We start from the raw sequence: 24,020 nt of genomic DNA on the forward strand, positions 1-24,020 counted from the left end.
TATAGATGGACTTTTCCTTTTGGTTTATCCTTTCTTCATGATGGTCGTCGCATCCATGTCTCTTCATTTGCAGATCTAGACAAGACCTACGATCTCCTCCAGCTGCCCCCGATGCCTATTGCTAACTGGGACATGGTCCAGAATCTGAACTCTCTTCCAGAATTACCCAAGACCATCCCCTGGGAGCCCCAACGCACCCCAAGGCCACAAAGAAACAGCAAAAGAAGAGGTTCCTTCTCCACCCCAAAGCGTCTCTCCATGGCGGACAGCTAATTAGCCCTATCTTCCTCCTCTCTTTCTCTTTTTGCAATTTAGGTGACCAAGAAAATCGTCAGATGGGACTTAACACAGCTGAGTTTCTATTTTAAGTTTGATTTAGTGACTGCATGCTATACGCTTAGTGTGGAGCTGGGTCCGCTCTATTTTCGGGCCCTGCTCTTCACTGAGTAGTAGTTGTAGAGACAGTAGGGATTTCTCCTTTGAGTTTTCCCATCTTTTTGAATGCCAGGCTAGTCATGCTATAATCAATTTTACTTTGCTTTTTGCACTAATGTTTTCCCATCTACATAAGCTCTACTACATTGAGAAAGTCAAATGTGCCACCTTACTCGCATATTTTATGTTTCTTTTCCCACTTTTAAATACTCCAGGCTGTCTTCCTCTTGGCTACATACCTGCAGATATAACCCGAGAGTTGTTGCAGCTACCAAAATGTTCTCCAGCCTTCCCCCCCTACTAATACCACATAAACACATTATGTTTTGGTATTCTTATTACCTTAGAGGGAAAGTGCTTCTGGGTATACTACCCTTTCCCTCTTTACTGGTTCTGTTTTCTCTGACAAACAGAGTATGTATACACCTTATCTTGTCTGGAGGATACTCATCCTCTCATTGTTTTTATTTAAGTTTTTTGGTTCTTGTTCTACTTGTTCTTACCCTGACAGGTACTTAATAAACAATTCTACACCCTTTTCAATCTGGGAGCAGAGATCCCCACCGGGAGGGAGGGATTGTGGAGGGATAAATCTTTGGAGATGGGTGCTTTGCGGGTCCTCTCGTGGCTGTGCTCCCCGCCTCACGATATATCTGGTTGGTCAATTACTTAATTATTTTGTCACCTACAGCTTAGGGTCGGCCCACCCCACTGAAAGATTATGGCGGACTTTAAATTAGCCTCCTATAATGTAAAAGGGCTGAGATCCCCCTCAAAGAGGTGCCAGATCTTATCTCTCCTACACAAGGAAAAATGCTCAGTGGTATTTCTCCAAGAGACACATTTTAAGCACAACAACTATCCTAATCTTTCTTTTTCCAGATTCCCCTACTGGTATCATTGTGGGGCTGGGGGTGCAGCTTCGAGGGGAGCTAGCATAGGCTTCGGCAGAGGCCTCCCATTTCAATACAAGTCCCACATCCAGGACCCAGAGGGTCGATATTTAATCCTTAAAGGTCTGGTAGGACAGTGTATGTTCACATTTGTAAATGTTTACGCCCCTAATACTGACCAACTTGACTGGCTTAATAACATTTTTTCTTTAATAGAGCAACATAGAGAGGGCTTCCTGCTTGTCGCAGGAGATTTTAACATTGCTTTTAACCCTTTATTGGACACATCATGTAAAAAATCCCCTATCTCCGCAAAAAATCTCAGACTGCTACATAATACGCTACACAAACTGGGAATTATAGATGTATGGCGTTGTCATAACCCAGATTTAATAGATTACTCCTTCTACTCGTCCCCTAATAACTCCTATAGCAGAATTGATTACATCCTAGTCCCAAAGGAGAAACTACAATACTGTACTGTACCCAAGATAGGAGACATCACGCTATCAGACCACTCTCCAATTTTCTGTACTATATCCCCGGAAATAAAAAGTGCTAGACAACCTAATTGGAGATTCAATGAATCCCTCTTGAGTAACGCGAAACATACTGCCCAAATCTCCTCTTACCTAGAAGAATATTTTCTAATTGAGGTAACCCCTCAAGTTGTCTGGGACGCCCATATAGCCTATATACGTGGAAGATTGATCAGCCTTTGCTCCTTCTTAAAGAAAGAGTCAGAGAAGAAACTTAACACCCTGCTTTTACAAATCCATCAGGTAGAAAAAGCCCATAAACAATGTTTGATGGCACAGAAACTTGCAGAACTCTCTTCTCTTAGAACTCAGCTGAAAAACCTTCTGAATGAGCGTTCAGCCAAATTTTTTCTGTCCGCTCAGCAGAAGATTTATGCTCATGGAAATAAAGCTTCAAAATATGTTATGAGCCGTATCAAGCAGAGGAGAGACTCCCGCTACGTTCCGTCCATTAAATCTCCCCAGGGTGCTCAGTTATTCAAAGCCGAAGAAATAGCTGAACAATTTAGACTGTTCTACAAATCTTTATATAATCTCCCGGCCTCTAACCTCCTTAACCCCTCCTTAAGCAGAGAGAGCAATATCAACTCGTTTCTGGAGACCCTTAACCTCCCAACATTAACTTCGGCACAACAAAATTCCCTGACTAAACCATTCACTATCCCAGAACTAATTACTGCAATTAAAGCTACCCCTAGGGGCAAATGCCCTGGCCCCGATGGTCTCCCCATAACGTATATGTAATCTCTCATTGGCCAATAAACCACTCTTTCCTGATATGACCAAAGCAGTCATTACGATAATCCCCAAAGAGGGTAAGGACCCCTCGAGCTTCTCCAATTATCGCCCAATCTCCTTACTTAACGTGGATCTTAAACTCTTAGCAAAAATGCTGGCCACTAGGCTCCAAAGCTTACTCCCTGAACTTATTCGGCCTGATCAGGTGGGATTTGTTAAAGGTAGGGAAGGCAAGGATAACACCACAAAAATTTTAGATGCCCTGTTCTATGCCTCACATAAATCCTGCCCTTTGGTCTTGCTTGGCACGGACGCCGAGAAAGCATTTGATAGAGTGGATTGGACTTATATCAGATTAGCCCTGGTAAAATTCCAAATTCCTGAGCAATATATTGACTCTATATTCTCCATGTACACTTGCTCCTCGGCGTCCGTGTCAGCAAACAGACTTCTCTCCTCCCTTTTCCCCATTAGAAACAGAACGAGGCAGGGATGCCCCCTCTCTCCACTCATCTTTGTCCTTGTAATGGAATCCCTCCTTCAAGCCCTTAGACAAGACAGTGAAATTCAGGGCCTTAGAGTGGAGAAGCAAGAGTTTAAATTGGCAGCTTTCGCCGACAATCTGTTGATCATCACCAGATCCATGCCCAGGATTCTCTCGATACTTGACCTCTTTGGCTCTCTCTCCAACTTTAAGGTCAACCCTTCTAAATCCCAGATCTTACATATAGGCCTATCCTCCGCCAGTCTTGCCTCCCTCCAAATTAACTCCCCTTTCAATTGGCAAACCCAACTAACTTACCTAGGGATTAAACTGTCCTCCCATCTGCCTGACCTATTTCAATTGAACTATAAACCCCTTTTAGCCTCTATGATAGCTCAAATGGACTCCCTGGACTCTCCCTATCTCTTATGGTTTGGTAGGAAGAATATCTTTATGTCACTGATCATGCCAAAACTTACATATATGATGCAAGTTCTCCCTATCAATATCCCTAATTCATATTTTGCTTCCTTAAACAAGCATATCCGTAAATTTATTTGGCAAGGCAAAAGCCCCCGTATCTCCTTCGATACCTTAACTAAACCCAGAACTAGAGGAGGTATTGGCCTTCCTGATCCTAAATCTTATATGCCAGCCATTCAGCTTTCCAGAGCTATTGATTGGATTAGGGAGCCCACACATAAATCCTGGCTCACATTAGAGACTGCTCTCCTTCCCTCCTCTCCCAGGGCCCTGTTGTTGGCTGACAGACTACCCCCGTCCCAATCCTCAATACCTAACCCTATTGTATGCAGCACTTTAAGGGTCTGGGGTGGTTTCTCGTCCATCAACGGAGCTCCAATACCTCTCACCTCGCTTATGCTCATAAAGGACATAATTAACTTGGCCCCCAAAGAACTGAGAGAAAGCTGCCCGTTGCTCATTAGGTCCTCATTGATCCCCATAACCCAATTCTTAGATACAGAAGGGTGTATTATTTCTGACTCGGAAATATGCAAACTCTTGGGGGCACAGATTCATAATCCCACCCTGTTACGCTTCCTTAAGACTGAATTACTCAGTAGGGTTAAAAATTCCCATATAGCGGAAGAAACAAAATGGTTGGTGGAAATGCTAAGCAATAAGCGATACCCTCCTAAATCTATCTCCACAATCTATAAACACCTGAAATCCCCTACCTCCTTTGTTAAACCGTCAATAGTAGGCAATTGGGAAAAAGATCTACAAAGATCACTGACTCCTCAAGAAACTTCAAGAATCTTAATCCTACCACACAAATTATCTAGGTGCATACGAGTCCAAGAAAACGGCTACAAGATTCTTATGCAATGGTATAGAACTCCAGATAAAACCTATAGGTACAGTACATCAGCCTCTGATCTGTGTTGGAGATGCCACAACATCAAAGGAACCTTCTTACATATTTGGTGGGCATGCAAAAAGGTTAACCCATGGTGGCACACAATCACCAAAATATGTAACCAGATATGTGAGTCGTCCCTTCCTTGCTCCCCTGAATTGACATTGTTATCTCTAGGGATGGAGAACCTAGACATACATAGAAAATCCCTCTTTACTCTCCTTTTGGCAGCGGCTAGATTACTTTTACCTACCCACTGGTTATCCTCTGAAATCCCCAGTATTGAACACTGGACGAATAAAGTTGACCAGATAGACTAGAGGAAATTTCACATTGGGAGGCACACTCTAGACCTTCCTTCCTAAAAACTTGGACACCCTGGAAACGTTACAGGAACTTCTCCTAGGTACAAATTCCCTGAAGCTTTTTATTTTCATAACCCTCTCTAATACACCCCCCCAGATAACAAATTATTATCAATTTACACCACCCCCCCTCCCTCTCCTTCCCCCCCACCTACACACCTATGTCATAGAATTGTGAACTTTATTTTTGCACTTTTATGCTAAACCTGACTTTGCTGTCAGGCTTATACTTCTTGCTGATACCTGTCACTTTTGGCTTAACCGCCCTTTGGTTTCTTGTTTTTATTTGTGACACCTTACATTAGGTGATCTTCGCTTATGATTATGTCACTTGTATTGTTGTACACCTTACTTATTGGAAAATGTACTTTGCCTTGAAAAAATTGAAAACAATAAAAAATTTCAATATTAAAAAAAAAAAAAAAAAAGAAACTAATCAGTTCTTTTCCGGTATAGAGCCCCTGTGATGGAACTCTATGCCGGAAAAGAAAAAAGCAAGTCTAAAGTACCCTAACCTGTTGGTAAGCAGAAAATCCTGAGTTTCTCTTGATGTATTAATTATTGGTCTGTTTGATAAAGATATAGCATTTATATCTTACCATATGTAACTTTAAATTATTCTATGCTGGTGAGAAAGTGATAGTGGGTTACACCACCATATAGAAACATAGAATGTGTCGGCAGATAAGAACCATTTGGCCCATCTAGTCTGCCCAATATATCTGAATCCTATGAATAGTCCCTGGCCCTATCTTATATGAAGGATAGCCTTATGCCTATCCCATGCATGCTTAAACTCCTTCACTGTATTTGCAGCTACCACTTCTGCAGGAAGGCTATTCCTAGTGGTGGTTCTTCTCAGATAGCTAATCACTTAGAACTGTATGAATCCCCTATGAATTCTTCAAAACTATACTCTAGTGGTGGTTTGTTGGTACAGAGTCGATTTGTCTATCCATTGATCTTATGTCTGTTTTATATTAGATTTTTACTCATTTATAAATAAGTTATTACAAATATTTTGCATAATTGAGTGCCCCTTTGTTTTCATTAATTGCATAAAATAAATTTAGAGTCTTAAGATAAAAGAAAAGGCGTTTTATGTCCGCCTAGTGGATCTCCTGACTGATTTCCATATTTTATTGACATTTTATTTTTTATATTTAATATTTATATTTTATATAAAAGATATACCTTGACATTCTGGAGGCACTGCTGAGATCTTGAGATATTTCTATAAATTATTTATGCAAATAGTGAAAAATTCTACACTTCTTCTTAGCTTGCCAGATTGTTATTGTTATCTGTATTGATTATTGATCAAAATCAGGAGTGCAACAGGCAGCGACCCAGGTAATAGCCAGGCTATAGCAGATAGTCCATCTGACCGAGAAAAGATAATCTCTAAGGTTATCTAATATGTTTATTCACGTTTTAAGTTAGATACAAATATAGATGAATGGACTAATGAGCTGCAGGCAAGAGCCTATGAAGAACGTGGGGATATATGGAAGTTAGTTGGCATGGTTGATAGATACCTGACATATATAGAATTGACACAAGATAATATCAAGAGAGACCAACACCTTTTATGCACATTGCCACCTGTTTTGTATGCATTATTGGTGGTCAGTACTCTTTCTCAAGATAGGTATGAGTCTATAATGGGTACAAAAACATATGTATCTAAGATGGAATCAGAACTAAAATCCGTAGAAGCTAAGATCAAAGACTTAGAGTACAACCTTAGTCACAGCCATGATGCATACCAAAAGGCAAAAAGTGATTTAGAGGATTTACATCTCCAGTATTCCAAATTTAAGCAGACAGATGGATTAGCCCATAATCTAGTTAATGCTGAAAGGGATTCATCTAACACTGTGGGATCTCCTGACTCTCTATTTCTTAATCCCCAATATCCAGACATGTCATCACACGCTCTTAAAGCAAAACCCCATCCAAGACACTCAGCAACCTGAAAGTGTTGGTGTGATTACACAGGAGGCATTAACTCAATTGAGTCAGGCGTTCCAAACTGTAACCGCCTTACTAGGTGCCGGTAATATGGAAGCCCCTAGAAGTGTCTCTCCTCATATTCCCCTGTATAGAGATGTTAGGGTTAGAGTTGAATTACCTGTTTAATATGTGTCTCATGAGAGTGGGGAAAGCGCATGTGAGTCTGATAGTGATGTGGGTAAGCGTGTATCTTACTCCCTGCCACGCAGGCAGGTGTTTGCCCACAAAGAGGATCAGGGTCCCAGATGACCCTCAAAATTACCAATATTCAGAAAAGGATCAAAGTTCATCAAGCATAATTAAGTTTTTAAATACCACTGTGTCCAAGTTCTCTAAGAAAGGTTCTTCTCAGATAGCTAATCACTTAGAACTGTATGAATCCCCTATGAATTCTTCAAAATTATACTCTGATGCTGACAGAATCAGATTACTTCCATGGGCATTTGATGATAAGTATCGTCATTACTTTATCTCATTTAGGGAGAGAGGAATTCAAGATTAGCCAAGTGTCTTGCATGAAGTTAAACTGGAATTCGAACCATACCTAACAATTTCTGCTGCAAAACGGGACATATATAAGCTTACATGTAGGCCCAATCAAAGTCCCCATGAATTCCTTTCTGTCCTTAAAAATGCCTATGGATTAGCATATAGGTCCCCAAACTGAGAATCTGAAGAGTTTAAGCAGTTGTTCTATGATGCTATGCCAACCCAGATCAAACTTAGCCTAGCCAGAGATCTGGATATTGAAGCTCCCTTGGATAGGTTGGTGACGGCTGCCACCACGCTGTATAATATCAGTGAATGCCATGAAACAGGTGAGAGAAGATTTAAAAAGTCCCCAGGACAAAATATAGCTGAAGCTAAGGTCAACCCTAGCTTGGGATTTGAAATACAGCCACGTAGGTTCCCTCAGTCTATAGAACCTGTCCAACAAACCCAGCAACAACAGGTAGGACCCAAGCAAACCAAGCCCCAAAATCCCAACGGGTCAGAGGGGGATAATTCTGGTGCTGGAAGGTCTAACTACCGTCCATATTACAATAAGGGTCCCCAGGGATATAGGCCTTATTACAATAGGGATTCCCAGGGTTACAGGCGCTGGAATAACAGGCCCAGACAACAAAGGGAAGATAGGCAGGAACCCTCAAATTCACCTAGGAGTAGGTCACCCACCAATAATCAAGGCGCCCCACAAAACCAAAATATGCACAAACCAAACAGGTTTGATCAGCTGGCAGAACAAGTAGCCCAGTTGAGTGACATTGAGAGAAAGTTGTCCCAGGTATCCCCAGGAAAACAGCCTGAACCTTTTTTAGGGGCAACTCCAGGTCCCAGGTCAACATCATAAAGCAGATTGGGCTGGGTCAGAACCCAGGCCACTGCAAGGCTATTAAGATGGATGTGAAAGAATCTGATGTGATTGCTAATACCATTTCTCCTTGCAGTACCAATGACCCTGAGATTGGGGCCAGGGAGGAGGTGTCTAATATGTTATTTGTCTTGCAGTCTAATCGTGTTGAATCCTGCCACCATGCATCTGTTCCAGTGTGTGATCCTATTGTTCCAGCCTCTAGTCATGAACCAGCTGTAAACTGTGATATAATCCAGTTTTCCCCAAGGGTGGGGGCTGACGCTGCTCCTCTAACTTCTCCTGTGAGACACAGGAATGCAGAGGTCACAAAGCTGCAGAGAGGTCAAACCCTCCAGAGGAATCATGAGTTAACATTCTAATTTCTTGTGTGATTTGTTTCAGGTTGATGGCCGATATTTTGTGGATTCGTATCTTCAAAATGAACTTATCGGACCAATCAAAAGTTTACTCGACACCGGATCACATGCCACCATCTTATCTTATAGTTATTTCCAAAAGGTTCTAGATTTGACAATAAAGAAGACGAGATTAAGAACATTTGATGGCTCTTTGATAAGTGTAGGTGGAGACGCTTTACAGGTAAAAGGTACATCATGGTTGACATTTAGAATTGGCAAAAAGACCATTAGACACCCCACGTTGACTGTGGATCTTCCATATGATCGGACTGATCATAGGAATTGACCTTATGAAAAGGTTGAGTACCATAATAGACTTCATTAATGAAGCAGGTGAAGGCACCCATTGCCTATGAATTCTCTTGCAATGCACAAACATAACGCAGTTGTCACATGATTAAAAGAGAGGCCTAACTCTAGTGAAGTTCATTTCAGGAACAATCAAATGCCGGATGTCACGATCCTGTCCCGAGGAAGCTTTCAACGGTGCTGCTCATATCATTACCATCCAAAGGGATAGAATCGAAAAGGTAACCTTGGATGATGATGTATTGACTATTTCTCTTGAAGGAGGAAATCAAAGTCGCAGACATGACGAAACATACTCAATCCATGGTACGGATTGAAAAAGTCAATGACAATTTACTGATTTCCATACAGGTGAACAATATAGACCGAGTGAAATACGCCAAATTGGATCTGAAATCCGAAGCCAGCTACATAAGCCTAGGATTCTTAAAACAGATCACCAATCCTAAAATGATTAAAAGTTTCTCTCCACAGGAACAATGGGTTTATGATCTGGATGGAGAGTCATAATGTGGTTGCAAGATGTCTTTTGTCTATCTCCCTAGGAAGTAAGACCACAGAACACGTTTTCATCATGATAAATGAACCACGGGACCAAGTGTATATAGTTAACGATCTTCTACACTGATTTGCTGTGCAGATTGATCTGGTGAATAAAACCTTATGGTCCAGATTACCAGGAAATCCAGAAGGATTCCAGAATGTAGAGCAGGCCTTAAGAGAGGGACAACAGATTCCCTATGCCGTAAGTATTGAGGTTGCTGAAGAGGTTGAAATCCCTGAAGGATGCAAACCATTTCTTCTTCCCATTCAATTGAAGAATAGGGATGCGCGAACCCGAACTGTATAGTAAACATTTTAGTAAAAGTCCGGGTTCGGTGTTCGTCGCTTTCTTGGCGCTTTTTGAAAGGCTGCAAAGCAGACAATCAACAAGCGTCATACTACTTACCCCAAGAGGCCGTCACAGCCATGCCTACTATTGGCATGGCTGTAATTAGCCAGTGCAGCATGTGACCCAGCCTCTATTTAAGCTGGAGTCACGTAGCGCCGCACGTCACTCTGGGGCAAGCTGTCACCAAGTGCATTTAACCCTCAATAGTGTGGTTGTTTTTTGGCTATATCCTACATATGGGGCAAGCTGTCACAAAGTGCATGTAACCATCAATAGTGTGGTTATTTTTTGGCTATATCCTACATCAGGTTCAAGCTGTCGCCAAGTGCATTTAACCATCAATAGTGTGGTTATTTTTTGGCTTTATCCTACATATGTGGCAAGCTGTCACCAAGTGCATTTAACCCTCAATAGTGTGGTTATTTTTTGGCTATATCCTACATCAGGGTCAAGCTGTCACCAAGTGCATTTAACTATCAATAGTGTGGTTATTTTTTGGCTATATCCTACATATGGGGCAAGCCGCCACCAAGTGCATTTAACTATCAATAGTGTGGTTATTTTTTGGCTATATCCTACATCAGGGGCTTGGCTGTGCTTGCTATTTTATTGAGGGGTGAAATACAATTGCCAAAATATCAGCACCCTAAATCTGGTGTTTCAGCTGTGGCCAGCCAATTGTAATACTGTATGCTGTCTGGCAAAGGATATATTTTTGTTCAGGGTTATAATACAATTCCCAACTTAGCAATTTCCTAAATTAGTGGTTTCTGCTGTATAAGGGTTACTTTAAATCTATTCATTAAAAGGGTATATAAGATTCAAGGTGCAGATAGGGTCATTCTCAATAACTTCACACACACGCTACCGTGCATTTCCAAGTCTAATTCTGTCTGTAAACGTATACCTTTCACCCAGCGCTTAAATACTAGGCCTAAAATTTACATTCATCTAAATCTGTGGTTATTGCTGTGGCTGGTCAAGTTATTAAGTGTCCGTCAAAGCACAGTTTTTGTTCTGGGTTGAAATACAATTCCCAATTTAGCAATTTCCTAATTTAGTGGTTTCTGCTGTATCAGACCTACTTTAAATTTATCCGTAAAAGGGTATATTAGATTCAAGGTGCAGATAGGGTCATTCTCAATAACTTCACACACACGCTACTGTGCATTTCCAAGTCTAATTCTGTCTGTAAACGTATACCTTTCACCCAGCGCCTAAATACTAGGCCTAAAATTTACATTCATCTAAATCTGTGGTTATTGCTGTGGCTGGTCAAGTTATTAAGTGTCCGTCAAAGCACAGTTTTTGTTCTGGGTTGAAATACAATTCCCAATTTAGCAATTTCCTAATTTAGTGGTTTCTGCTGTATCAGACCTACTTTAAATCTATCCGTAAAAGGGTATATTAGATTCAAGGTGCAGATAGGGTCATTCTCAATACCTTCACACACACGCTACTGTGCATTTCCAAGTCTAATTCTGTCTTTAAATGTATACCTTTCACCCAGCACCTAAATACTAGGCCTCAAATTTATATTCACCTAAATCTGTCGCTACTGATGTGCCTTTATTAGTGTAATACGGTACCTAAATAGATCGCCAGACAGTGTTAGGTGTCTGTAAAAAAAAGGCCTGAATTTGAATTCAATACATAGAAACATAGAAACATAGAATGTGTCGGCAGATAAGAACCATTTGGCCCATCTAGTCTGCCCAATATATCTGAATCCTATGAATAGTCCCTGGCCCTATCTTATATGAAGGATAGCCTTATGCCTATCCCATGCATGCTTAAACTCCTTCACTGTATTTGCCGCTACCACTTCTGCAGGAAGGCTATTCCATGCATCCACTACTCTCTCAGTAAAGTAATACTTCCTTATATTACTTTTAAACCTTTGCCCCTCTAATTTAAAACTGTGTCCTCTTGTGGTAGTTTTTCTTCTTTTAAATATGCTCTCCTCCTTTACCGAGTTGATTCCCTTTATGTATTTAAAAGTTTCTATCATATCCCCTCGGTCTCTTCTTTCTTCCAAGCTATACATATTAAGGTCTTTTAACCTTTCCTGGTAAGTTTTATCCTGCAATCCATGGACCAGTTTAGTAGCTCTTCTCTGAACTCTCTCTAGAGTATCTATATCCTTCTGGAGATATGGCCTCCAGTACTGCGCACAATACTCCAAGTGAGGTCTTACCAGTGATCTGTACAGCGGCATAAGCACTTCACTCTTTCTACTGCTTATACCTCTCCCTATACATCCAAGCATTCTGCTGGCATTTCGTGCTGCTTTATTACATTGTCTTCCCACCTTTAAGTCTTCTGAAATAATTACTCCTAAATCCCTTTCCTCAGATACTGAGGTCAGGACTGTGTCAAATATTCTATATTCTGCCCTTGGGTTTTTACGCCCCAGGTGCATTATCTTGCACTTATCCACATTAAATTTCAGTTGCCAGAGTTCTGACCATTCTTCTAGTTTTCCTAAATCCTTTTCCATTTGGCGTTTCCCTCCAGGAACATCAACCCTGTTACATATCTTTGTGTCATCAGCAAAAAGACAAACCTTACCATCGAGGCCTTTTGCAATATCACTTATGAAGATATTAAACAAAATTGGTCCCAGTACAGATCCCTGTGGAATCCCACTGGTAACATGACCTTGTTTTGAATGTTCTCCATTGACTACAACCCTCTGTTGTCTGTCACTCAGCCACTGCCTAATCCACTCAACAATATGGGAGTCCATGCTCAATGCCTGCAGTTTATTGATAAGTCTTCTATGTGGGACAGTGTCAAAAGCCTTACTGAAATCTAGATATGCGATGTCTACTGCACCTCCACCGTCTATTATTTTAGTCACCCAGTCAAAAAAATCTATAAGATTTGTTTGACATGATCTCCCTGAAGTAAACCCATGCTGTTTTTCATCTTGCAATCCATGGGATTTTAGATGTTCCACAATCCTATCCTTTATTAGGGTTTCCATTAATTTGCCTACTATTGATGTCAGACTCACTGGTCTATAGTTGCTCGATTCCTCCTTACTACCTTTCTTGTGAATGGGCACGACATTTGCCAATTTCCAATCATCCGGGACGACTCCTGTTACTAATGATTGGTTAAATAAATCTGTTAACGGTTTTGCCAGCTCACCACTAAGCTCTTTTAATAATTTTGGGTGTATCTCATCAGGCCCCTGTGACTTATTTGTCTTCACTTTAGACAGCAAACTTAGAACATCTTCCTCTGTAAAGACACATGCATCAAACGATTTAATAGTCATCCTTTCTAGTGGAGGTCCTTCTCCTTCTTTTTCTTTTGAAAAAGAAGGCCAAATAATATTTTTCTTATTGTGGTGAACGGTAACAATGAGGAAAACATCTAGTAAGGGACGCGGACATGGTCGTGGTGGTGTTAGTGGACCCTCTGGTGCTGGGAGAGGACGTGGCCGTTCTGCCACAGCCACACGTCCTAGTGTACCAACTACCTCAGGTCCCAGTAGCCGCCATAATTTACAGCGATATTTGGTGGGGCCCAATGCCGTTCTAAGGATGGTAAGGCCTGAGCAGGTACAGGCATTAGTCAATTGGGTGGCCGACAGTGGATCCAGCACGTTCACATTATCTCCCACCCAGTCTTCTGCAGAAAGCACACAGATAACCCCTGAAAACCAAGCCCATCAGTCTGTCACATCACCCCCATGCATACCAGGGAAACTGTCTGAGCTCAAGTTATGCAGCAGTCTCTTATGCTGTTTGAAGACTCCGCTGGCAGGGTTTCCCAAGGGCATCCACCTAGCCCTTCCCCAGCGGAGGAAGACATAGAATGCACTGACACACAACCACTTATGTTTCCTGATGATGAGGACATGGGAATACCACCTCAGCACGTCTCTGATGATGACGAAACACAGGTGCCAACTGCTGCGTCTTTCTGCAGTGTGCAGACTGAACAGGAGGTCAGGGATCAAGACTGGGTGGAAGACGATGCAGGGGACAATGAGGTCTTAGACCCCACATGGAATGAAGGTCATGCCACTGACTTTCAGAGTTTGGTGGAAGAGGCAGTGGTGAGACCGAGCCAACAGCGTAGCAAAAGAGGGAGCAGTGGGCAAAAGCAGAACACCCGCCGCCAAGAGACTCTGCCTGCTACTGACCGCCGCCATCTGGGACCGAGCACCCCAAAGGCAGCTTCAAGGAGTTCCCTGGCATGGCACTTCTTCAAACAATGTGCTGACGACAAGACCCGAGTGGTTTGCACGCTGTGCCATCAGAGCCTGAAGCGAGGCATTAACGTTCTGAACCTTAGCACAACCTACATGACCAGGCACCTGCATGCAAAGCATGAACTGCAGTGGAGTAAACACCTTAAAAACAAGGAAGTCACGCAACGTGTTAGCAGGAGGCAACATTTCACTAACATGGTGAAACAGTACGTGTGCACACCCCTCCACGTACTGACTGATGGTTCGGCCCCATTCAACTTCTGGGTCTCTAAATTGTCCACGTGGCCAGAGCTAGCCTTTTATGCCTTGGAGGTGCTGGCCTGCCCGGCGGCCAGCGTTTTGTCTGAACGTATATTCAGCATGGCAGGGGGCGTCATTACAGACAAACGCAGCCGCCTGTCTACAGCCAATGTGGACAAGCTGACGTTCATAAAAATGAACCAGGCATGGATCCCACAGGACCTGTCCATCCCTTGTGCAGATTAGACATTAACTACCTCCCCTTAACAATATATTATTGTACTCCAGGGCACTTCCTCATTCAATCCTATTTTTATTTTCATTTTACCATTATATTGCGGGGCAACCCAAAGTTGAATGAACCTCTCCTCTGTCTGGGTGCCGGGGCCTAAATATGACAATGGACTGTTACAGTGGTGGGTGACGTGAAGCCTGATTCTCTGCTATGACATGCAGACTGATTCTCTGCTGACATGAAGCCAGATTCTCTGTTACGGAACCTCTCTCCTCTGCCTGGGTGCCTGGGTCTAAATATCTGACAATGGACTGTTCCAGTGTTGGGTGACGTGAAGCATGATTCTCTGCTATGACAAGAAGACTGATTCTCTGCTGACATGAAGCCAGATTCTCTGTTACGGGACCTCTCTCCTCTGCCTGGGTCTAAATATCTGACAATGGACTGTTCCAGTGTTGGGTGACGTGAAGTATGATTCTCTGCTATGACATGAAGACTGATTCTCTGCTGACATGAAGCCAGATTCTCTGTTACGGGACCTCTCTCCTCTGCCTGGGTGCCTGGGCCTAAATATCTGACAATGGACTATTCCAGTGTTGGGTGACGTGAAGCATGATTCTCTGCTATGACATGAAGACTGATTCTCTGCTGACATGAAGCCAGATTCTCTGTTACAGGACCTCTCTCCTCTGCCTGGGTGCCTGGGCCTAAATATCCGACAATGGACTGTTCCAGTGTTGGGTGACGTGAAGCATAATTCTCTGCTATGATATGAAGACTGATTCTCTGCTGACATGAAGCCAGATTCTCTGTTACGGGACTTCTCTCCTCTGCCAGGGTGCCTGGGCCTAAATATCTGACAATGGACTGTTCTAGTGTTGGGTGACGTGAAGCATGATTCTCTGCTACGACATGAAGACTTATTCTCTGCTGACATGAAGCCAGATTCTCTGTTGCGGGACCTCTCTCCTCTGCCTGGGGATTGGGGCCTAAATTTATGACAATGGACTGTTACAGTGGTGGGTGACGTGAAGCATGATTCTCTGCTACGACATGAAGACTGATTCTCTGCTGACATGAAGCCAGATTCTCTGTTGCGGGACCTCTCTCCTCTGCCTGGGGACCGGGGCCTAAACTTATGACAATGGACTGTTACAGTGTTGGGTGACGTGAAGCATAATTCTCTGCTATGATATAATGACTGATTCTCTGCTGACATGAAGCCAGATTCTCTGTTACGGGACCTCTCTCCTCTGCCTGGGTCTAAATATCTGACAATGGACTGTTCCAGTGTTGGGTGACGTGAAGTATGATTCTCTGCTATGACATGAAGACTGATTCTCTGCTGACATTAAGCCAGATTCTCTGTTACGGGACCTCTCTCCTTTGCCTGGGTGCCTGGGCCTAAATATCTGACAATGGACTATTCCAGTGTTGGGTGACGTGAAGCATGATTCTCTGCTATGACATGAAGACTGATTCTCTGCTGACATGAAGCCAGATTCTCTGTTACGGGACCTCTCTCCTCTGCCTGGGTCTTAATATCTGACAATGGACTGTTCCAGTGTTGGGTGACGTGAAGTATGATTCTCTGCTATGACATGAAGACTGATTCTCTGCTGACATGAAGCCAGATTCTCTGTTATGGGACCTCTCTCCTCTGCCTGGGTGCCTGGGCCTAACTATCTGACAATGGACTATTCCAGTGTTGGGTGACGTGAAGCATGATTCTCTGCTATGACATGAAGACTGATTCTCTGCTGACATGAAGCCAGATTCTCTGTTACAGGACCTCTCTCCTCTGCCTGGGTGCCTGGGCGCCTGGGCCTAAATATCCGACAATGGACTGTTCCAGTGTTGGGTGACGTGAAGCATAATTCTCTGCTATGATATGAAGACTGATTCTCTGCTGACATGAAGCCAGATTCTCTGTTACGGGACTTCTCTCCTCTGCCAGGGTGCCTGGGTTTAAATATCTGACAATGGACTGTTCTAGTGTTGGGTGACGTGAAGCATGATTCTCTGCTACGACATGAAGACTGATTCTCTGCTGACATGAAGCCAGATTCTCTGTTGCGGGACCTCTCTCCTCTGCCTGGGGACCGGGGCCTAAATTTATGACAATGGACTGTTACAGTGGTGGGTGACGTGAAGCATGATTCTCTGCTATGATATGAAGACTGATACTCTGCTGACATGAAGCCAGATTCTCTGTTATGGAACCTCTCTCCTCTGTCTGGGTGCCTGGGCCTAAATATCTGACAATGGACTGTTCCAGTGTTGGGTGACGTGAAGCATGATTCTCTGCTACGACATGAAGACTGATTCTCTGCTGACATGAAGCCAGATTCTCTGTTGCGGGACCTCTCTCCTCTGCCTGGGGACCGGGGCCTAAATTTATGACAATGGACTGTTACAGTGGTGGGTGACGTGAAGCATAATTCTCTGCTATGATATGAAGACTGATACTCTGCTGACATGAAGCCAGATTCTCTGTTATGGAACCTCTCTCCTCTGTCTGGGTGCCTGGGCCTAAATATCTGACAATGGACTGTTCCAGTGTTGGGTGACGTGAAGTATGATTCTCTGCTATGACATGAAGACTGATTCTCTGCTGACATGAAGCCAGATTCTCTGTTACGGGACCTCTCTCCTCTGCCTGGGTGCCTGGGCCTAAATTTATGACAATGGAATGTTCCAGTGTTGGGTGATGTGAAGCATGATTCTCTGCTATGACATGAAGCCAGATTCTCTTTTACGGGACCTCTCTCCTCTGCCTGGGTGCCGGGGCCTAAATTTATGACAATGGACTGTTCCAGTGGTGGGTGACGTAAAGCTTGATTCTCTGCTATGATATGAAGACTGATTCTCTGCTGATATGAAGCCAGATTCTCTGTTATGGGACCTCTCTCCTCTGCCTGGGTGCCGGGGCCTAAATATATGACAGAGGACTGTTACAGTGGTGGGTAACGTGAAGCCAGATTCTCTGCTATGGGACCTCTCTCCAATTGATATTGGTTCATTTTTATTTATTATATTTTTATTTTTATTCATTTCCCTATCCACATTTGTTTGCAGGGTATTTGCCTACACGCTGCTGCCTTTTGCAGCCCTCTAGCCCTTCCCTGGGCTGTTTTACAGCTTTTTTAGTGCCGAAAAGTTCGGGTCCCCGTTGACTTCAATTGGGTTCGGGTTGAAGTTCGGGTCGGGTTCGGATCCCGAACCCGAACATTTCCGGGAAGTTCGGCTGAACTTCTCGAACCCAAACATCCAGGTGTTCGCTCAACTTTAGTGAAGAAGGGACAAAACTTGAAGAACACAAATGCTTTGATGTTTGTCCAACCGGATGCAGAAACTCGGCCTAAAGGTAAAGCCTACTCCCATGATAAACGTCCATCAGGTTCCATTACAGATGCTAGTCCATAATATGGCTCCCCATAGCATATCCCTACAAAAGGACACCGTAATTGGTCTAGCTATGGATTCAGAATACAAACCGGATTCCAAAGAAGTTGGGACACTAAACAAATTGTGAATAAAAACTGAATGCAATGATGTGGAGATGGCAAATGTCAATATTTTATTTGTAATAGAACGTAGATGACAGATCAAACGTTTAATCCGAGGAAATGTATCATTTTAAAGGAAAAATAAGTTGATTCAAATTTTCACGGTGTCAACAAATCCCAAAAAAGTTGGAACAAGTAGCAATAAGAGGCTGGAAAAAGTAAATTTGAGCATAACGAAGAGCTGGAAGACCAATTAACACTAAGTAGGTCAATTGGCAACATAATTGGGTATAAAAAGAGCTTCTCAGAGTGGCAGTGTCTCTCAGAAGCCAAGATGGGTAGAGGATCACCAATTCCCACAATGTTGCGCAGAAAGATAGTGGAGCAATTTTAGAAAGGTGTTACCTAGTGAAAAATTGCAAAGACTTTGCATCTATCATCATCGACTGTGCATAACATCATCCAAAGATTCAGAGAATCTGAAACAATCTTTGTGCGTAAGGGTCAAGGCCGTAAAACCATACTGGATGCCCGTGATCCCTGGGCCCTTAAACGACACTGCACCACAAACAGGAATGCTACTGTAAAGGAAATCACAGAATGGGCTCAGTAATACTTCCAGAAACCATTGTCAATGAACACAATCCACCGTGCCATCCGCCGTTGCCAGCTGAAACTCTACAGTGCAAAGAAGAAGCCATTTCTAAGCAAGATCCACAAGCTCAGGCGTTTTCACTCGGCCAGGGATCATTTAAAATGGAGTGTGGCAAAATGGAAGACTGTTCTGTGGTCAGACGAGTCACGATTCGAAGTTCTTTTTGGAAATCTGGGACGCCATGTCATCCGGACCAAAGAGGACAAGGACAACCCAAGTTGTTATCAATGCTCAGTTCAGAAGCCTGCATCTCTGATGGTATGGGGTTGCATGAGTGTGTGTGGCATGGGCAGCTTGCATGTCTGGAAAGGCACCATCAATGCAGAAAAATATATTCAGGTTCTAGAACAACATATGCTCCCATCCAGACATCATCTCTTTTGAAGTTACTAAAGAAAGGAGAAATGGGAATGGAGTGAGCATCATGAGCAAGCTGTGAATGAACTCAAGGCTAAACCAGGCTCCATGTCTTGCCTATCCAGAAGGGGGAAAATCTTTCTTCGTGGAAACAGGTTTCAATGACAAAAGCATGAGTGCAGTCCTTTTCCAAAAACAGGAAAACCGCAACAAAATCATTGCCTATGCCAGCAAGTCCTTGTCACCAGTAGAGGTAAAATTCAATAATTGTGAAAAAGCATTATTGTTAACAGTTTGGGCTTTACAATATTTCAGGAGATTTATCCAAGGTGAAAGGATCATTGTGGAGACTGCACACCAACCTCTGCAATACTTACAGAGTGATCGGATAAGGGATTGAAATCTGTCAAATAGCAGGATAACTGCCTGGATGATGTCCTTAATGGGATGGCCATTGGAGATCAGGAATTAGCTGAAGTCCATGATTGTACCAATGAGGAACATTAAAGTGAGTCACAGGAGAATGATTTCCTGGAGGAACAATCATCTCTATATAAATCTTATGAAGCCGGGTACTGCAAATCATTACCATGTGTGTATGTAGATGGTTGCTCTTTCCATACAGATGTAGGAAATGAACATATGCTGGTTGCAGGTGTTGGAATCGTGTGGAATAATATATTCCTGGATGTGTCCATCGGATACAAAATTGGTTACAAAAGTAGCCAGGTCGCAGAACTTACCGCTGTGTACAAAGTTATACAAATGGCTATCGAATATGGTATTAAAGAGTTTGTCATAATCACAGATTCTGATTATATTCAAAATAGCTTTGTGGAATATTTCCCCAGATGGAAAAGATCTAGCGTGATGAAAAGCAGCAACAAGCCAGTCAAGCATGGTAAGATGTTTTGCAAAATCGATGAGATGGTTACTACCAACAATCTTACAGTTTACTGGAAGAAGGTAAGAGGTCATTCAAAATATCCTGGTGTGGATAAGGAAGGGAATGACCTAGCATATTCCCTCGCCAAGCAAGAAGCCATTAATGGTGACATTTTGGACGTTGATGACCTCATGGGAACTATCCAAGTGGATGTAACGACTAGGAGTCAGGTCCAAAAGGGAACTGAAGCCAATGTGTTACAATAGAGCCAAGATTCCCCTAGTGAGGATCTCTTTGCAAGCCAAAAGGGGGATCCAGTTATTGGTATCTTTTATAAACACATTGAAGATCCACAGAATTGTCCCATAAACGTGGAAGACTGTGATGGTAAGGAGGAGTTACGAATTCTGATGAAGGGTAAGTCCCAATTTTCATTACAGGATGGATTGTTGATAAGGACCTCAAAGAACAGTATCACGCAATGGGTAGTACCGGCAGCGTATCGAGGTTTGATGCTGCAACATGCCCATGATGCCCCAACAGCTGGACATCAAGGTGAGAAACTAACATATGAGTTACTACGGGACTACGCTTACTGGCCACATATGTTACAAGACATGCAAACATATTGTCAAGTATGTCTAATATGCCCTCAATTCCAGCCACAAGGACCCACTCATCGGGCACCGCTGATGAAAAGGGGGATGTCCATGCCATGGTCAGACATCCAAATTGATTTCATTGGACCAGTAACCACGTCATCAAAAGGCAACAGATACATGTTAACCATAACTTGTTTGTTTACAAAATGAGTGGAATGTTTGCCGTGCAAAACATGCAGTACAAGCATATGTGCATCTCTACTCATTAACCACATATTCTCCAGGTTTGGTCTTCCCCAACGCATCGAGTCCGATCGTGGAAGTCATTTTTTACTAGTGAAGTGATGACAAAGATGTGGAAAATACTGGGAGTAAAGAGGAAGCTACACAAAGCTTATATGCCAGCCTCTAGTGGTGGACTAGTTGGGCTAGGGAGGAGGGACTGGGCTATAAGTACTATGACTCCTGGCAGTTGTATTGTTCCCTGTGAAAAAGCCAGAGAGCCAAACAGTCGTCGGGTTTGTTCCCCCTATCCAGGTTGGTCTCTTCATTGCTATGCACTTTTTTATGCCGTTACTGTTTGCGTGATCACTGGTGCCCCTGCTGTGCTGCATCTTCTCCATACTCCAGTGTCTCCTCAGTCCTCCAGTATGGTATTCCATCTGTGATGTGACCTTTTTTTTTTTTTTTTTTTACTGAGGTGACTTCTCTTCTGGAGTAGGTTTACATAACAATTGTTTATGCTGATAGATAGATTCTTTGACGCATCCAGTATTTTTCTGGTGTGATTCATCATCACTTTTGGCAGCAGTTTTGCGGGGGTCCCTACTGTATCACTCAGACATAGGCAATTTGTTGCAAGCATGTATGGATATACATACTGGTTTTAGGGGGTATTGTTCATCCACACTTGTCTGCATTTCCTTCCGAGTTTTAATATGTATTGTACTTTTTTGCATATATATGTCTATTAAAATATTTTGTATAAAACATCACCGCTGGCGTGCTGTGCATTTATAGGAGTTTGTGATTTTGAGGCCGTGCGGTGCACACCTTGGCTGGCAGCAGCCTTTTTGTTTGGAGTTATTAATCTTTCATGTTGCATTACAGAAGTGTCTAAGATGGACTACCGATCACGCGATCAAACCTGGATTGCCCAGGTGGAAGCAGTTTTCTCAGGAGGTGCAGGTGGTGTGGAGGATCCTGGTCAGCGCAACACGAGGGAGCTCAAGATAAGGCTAAAGAATCTTTTACATAAACGTATTAAGACTTGGTGGAATCGGGCCACGTTAGAACAATATATCCTTAAATCTTTAATTCCAAGGGGTTTGAGGGTGCAGACCTTTCCTTCCTATGGCTGGGATGATAGTGATTTTTGTACCAAATGGGAGGCCACCTGTGATGGTTGCTCACGCAATCAGATGCAGCTTATCATAGATCTGAATACTAAAACCCTGTCCCAACTTGAAGGGGAAATTGGTGAAGTGGAGACAACACTAGCTCAAAAATTGCCTACCAGTGAATTGGAAACCTTTAAACGGGAGGTGGACGCCCTCTTTATTAAATGGGAGGAGCATATTAAAGCCACCAAGATGAAGAAATTGCAGAGGGATCGTCTGGATGTGGAGATGAACAGGGTGTACCGCTGGAAACATAGAGACCAGGAGGCAAGATTGAGATCGGCATCAGTAAGCTCCGTGACATCAAGGAGTGAGGATGGTAGCTCTGTGGTCTCGGACACCAGAAGATACCCATACAGAACCATTAAACGCAAAGAGGCGAACCTCCGTGGGCCAATGGATAAGAGACGCCCGGACGGGACGTCGGGGCTGTTGCAGGTAATTAATTTGTCTACACAAGTATTGTGTAACGGATGATCAGCGATCAATTTTGAGTAAGGGTCTCTCATTCTCCCCCAGCTGTAATTTTGATTTGTTTTTGACAGTGAGAGATGTGCATTTGTTTGCGCGCAAGTTGATTTAAAAAAAAACTATTTTTTCGGAGGCCGGATCCCAATTTCCCTACCCCGCAGGAGCAAGAAGCATTGGCCACACTGACGTCTTTGTTAGAGGAGCAGGACACAGCTGGTGTTATGGGTGAGTTCCCTAAGATACTGTGCCCTAAATCCCAAAAATTTCCCCCATTATCAATTTTCCCCAATATTGATTTATTTGTACAACTGGTATGCAAGGATCTGAGCAAAATCCCGGCATCCAATACTATGCATAATTGTACGAAAGGGGAGAGGATTGCCCTACAGGAAATTAAAGGTGCTGAGAAGGGGGGCAACATTGTCATCTGGCCCCGCACCATGTATGAGAAGGAAGTTTGGAGGCAGCTACATGACAAATCTTGTTATGCTAAGCTGACCTTCAACCCTACCATTAAATACAAGGAGGAATTGAGAACCATCTTGTTACTGGCAACCTGCGACGTCGAGTCGTTATATGCATCTATAAACCACTCGGATGGACTCAGGGCAGTGGAATTCTTCCTGCACAGCTCCAATGTGGAGGATAGGAAATGTAAGTTTATCATGCAACTTTTGAATTTCGTGCTTACCCACAATTTTTTTACGTTTGGGGGTCTCTTTTTCCTACAGCTCCGGGGTACAGCGATGGGAGCGGCGTGTGCACCCTCATATGCTAATTTGGGAGAGAGAGATCCTACAGACAAATGTATCTTCCCTTGGATGTAAGGTCCAATACTGGGGAAGATACATTGATGATCTGCTTATCGTTTGGCAGGGGTCCACCAATGAATTTAAGATGTTTGTGGACGAACTTAATAACAACCAGCTCAACATCCGACTCACATTTACCTGCAGCAGGAATGAGATTGATTTCCTAGATGTTAAGCTACGGGTGGATGACGAAGGGAAGATATCTTCGGATCTGTTCAGGAAACATACTTTGGTAAATTCGCTACTTTCTGCACAATCCTCCCACCCAAGGAATCTGATCAATAGTATCCCTGTTGGAAAGTTTCTGCGGGCAAGAAGGATCTGCTCCTCTGATTATCTCTTTGAAATCCAGGCTGACGATCTACGGAGGAGATTTCAACAGCGTGATTATACACAACGCCCGATTGAGAGGGCATATCGTCGAGCACGCCAGGTGAAACGTCCGGAACGCCTGCAACCACGAGTACGACTGGAGGCATCAGATGAAACACGTTTTATCACCACATACAGTAACAACTGCACGGCAATAGGTGAGGTACTATTGAAGTACTGGGAAATATTACGCGGGGATCCACAACTAGGACCAACGATGTCAGCCCGGCCACGTATTACATTTAGACGGTCCAAAAATGTAAAAGATCATTTGGTACGAAGCCATCACATGGTGAAACAACCTGGTCTGTTTGGGTCCAAGGGCAGGACTGACATTTTCTGGGATTCCACGCACAAGAAAGAATATCGGATTACCCATCCCATTGACTGTGCCACTATAGGGGTGATATACTGGGCCTCATGCCCCT

Source organism: Bufo gargarizans, chromosome 3 (genome assembly GCF_014858855.1).
Source record: "Bufo gargarizans isolate SCDJY-AF-19 chromosome 3, ASM1485885v1, whole genome shotgun sequence".
NCBI classification, from domain to species: Eukaryota; Metazoa; Chordata; class Amphibia; order Anura; family Bufonidae; genus Bufo; species Bufo gargarizans.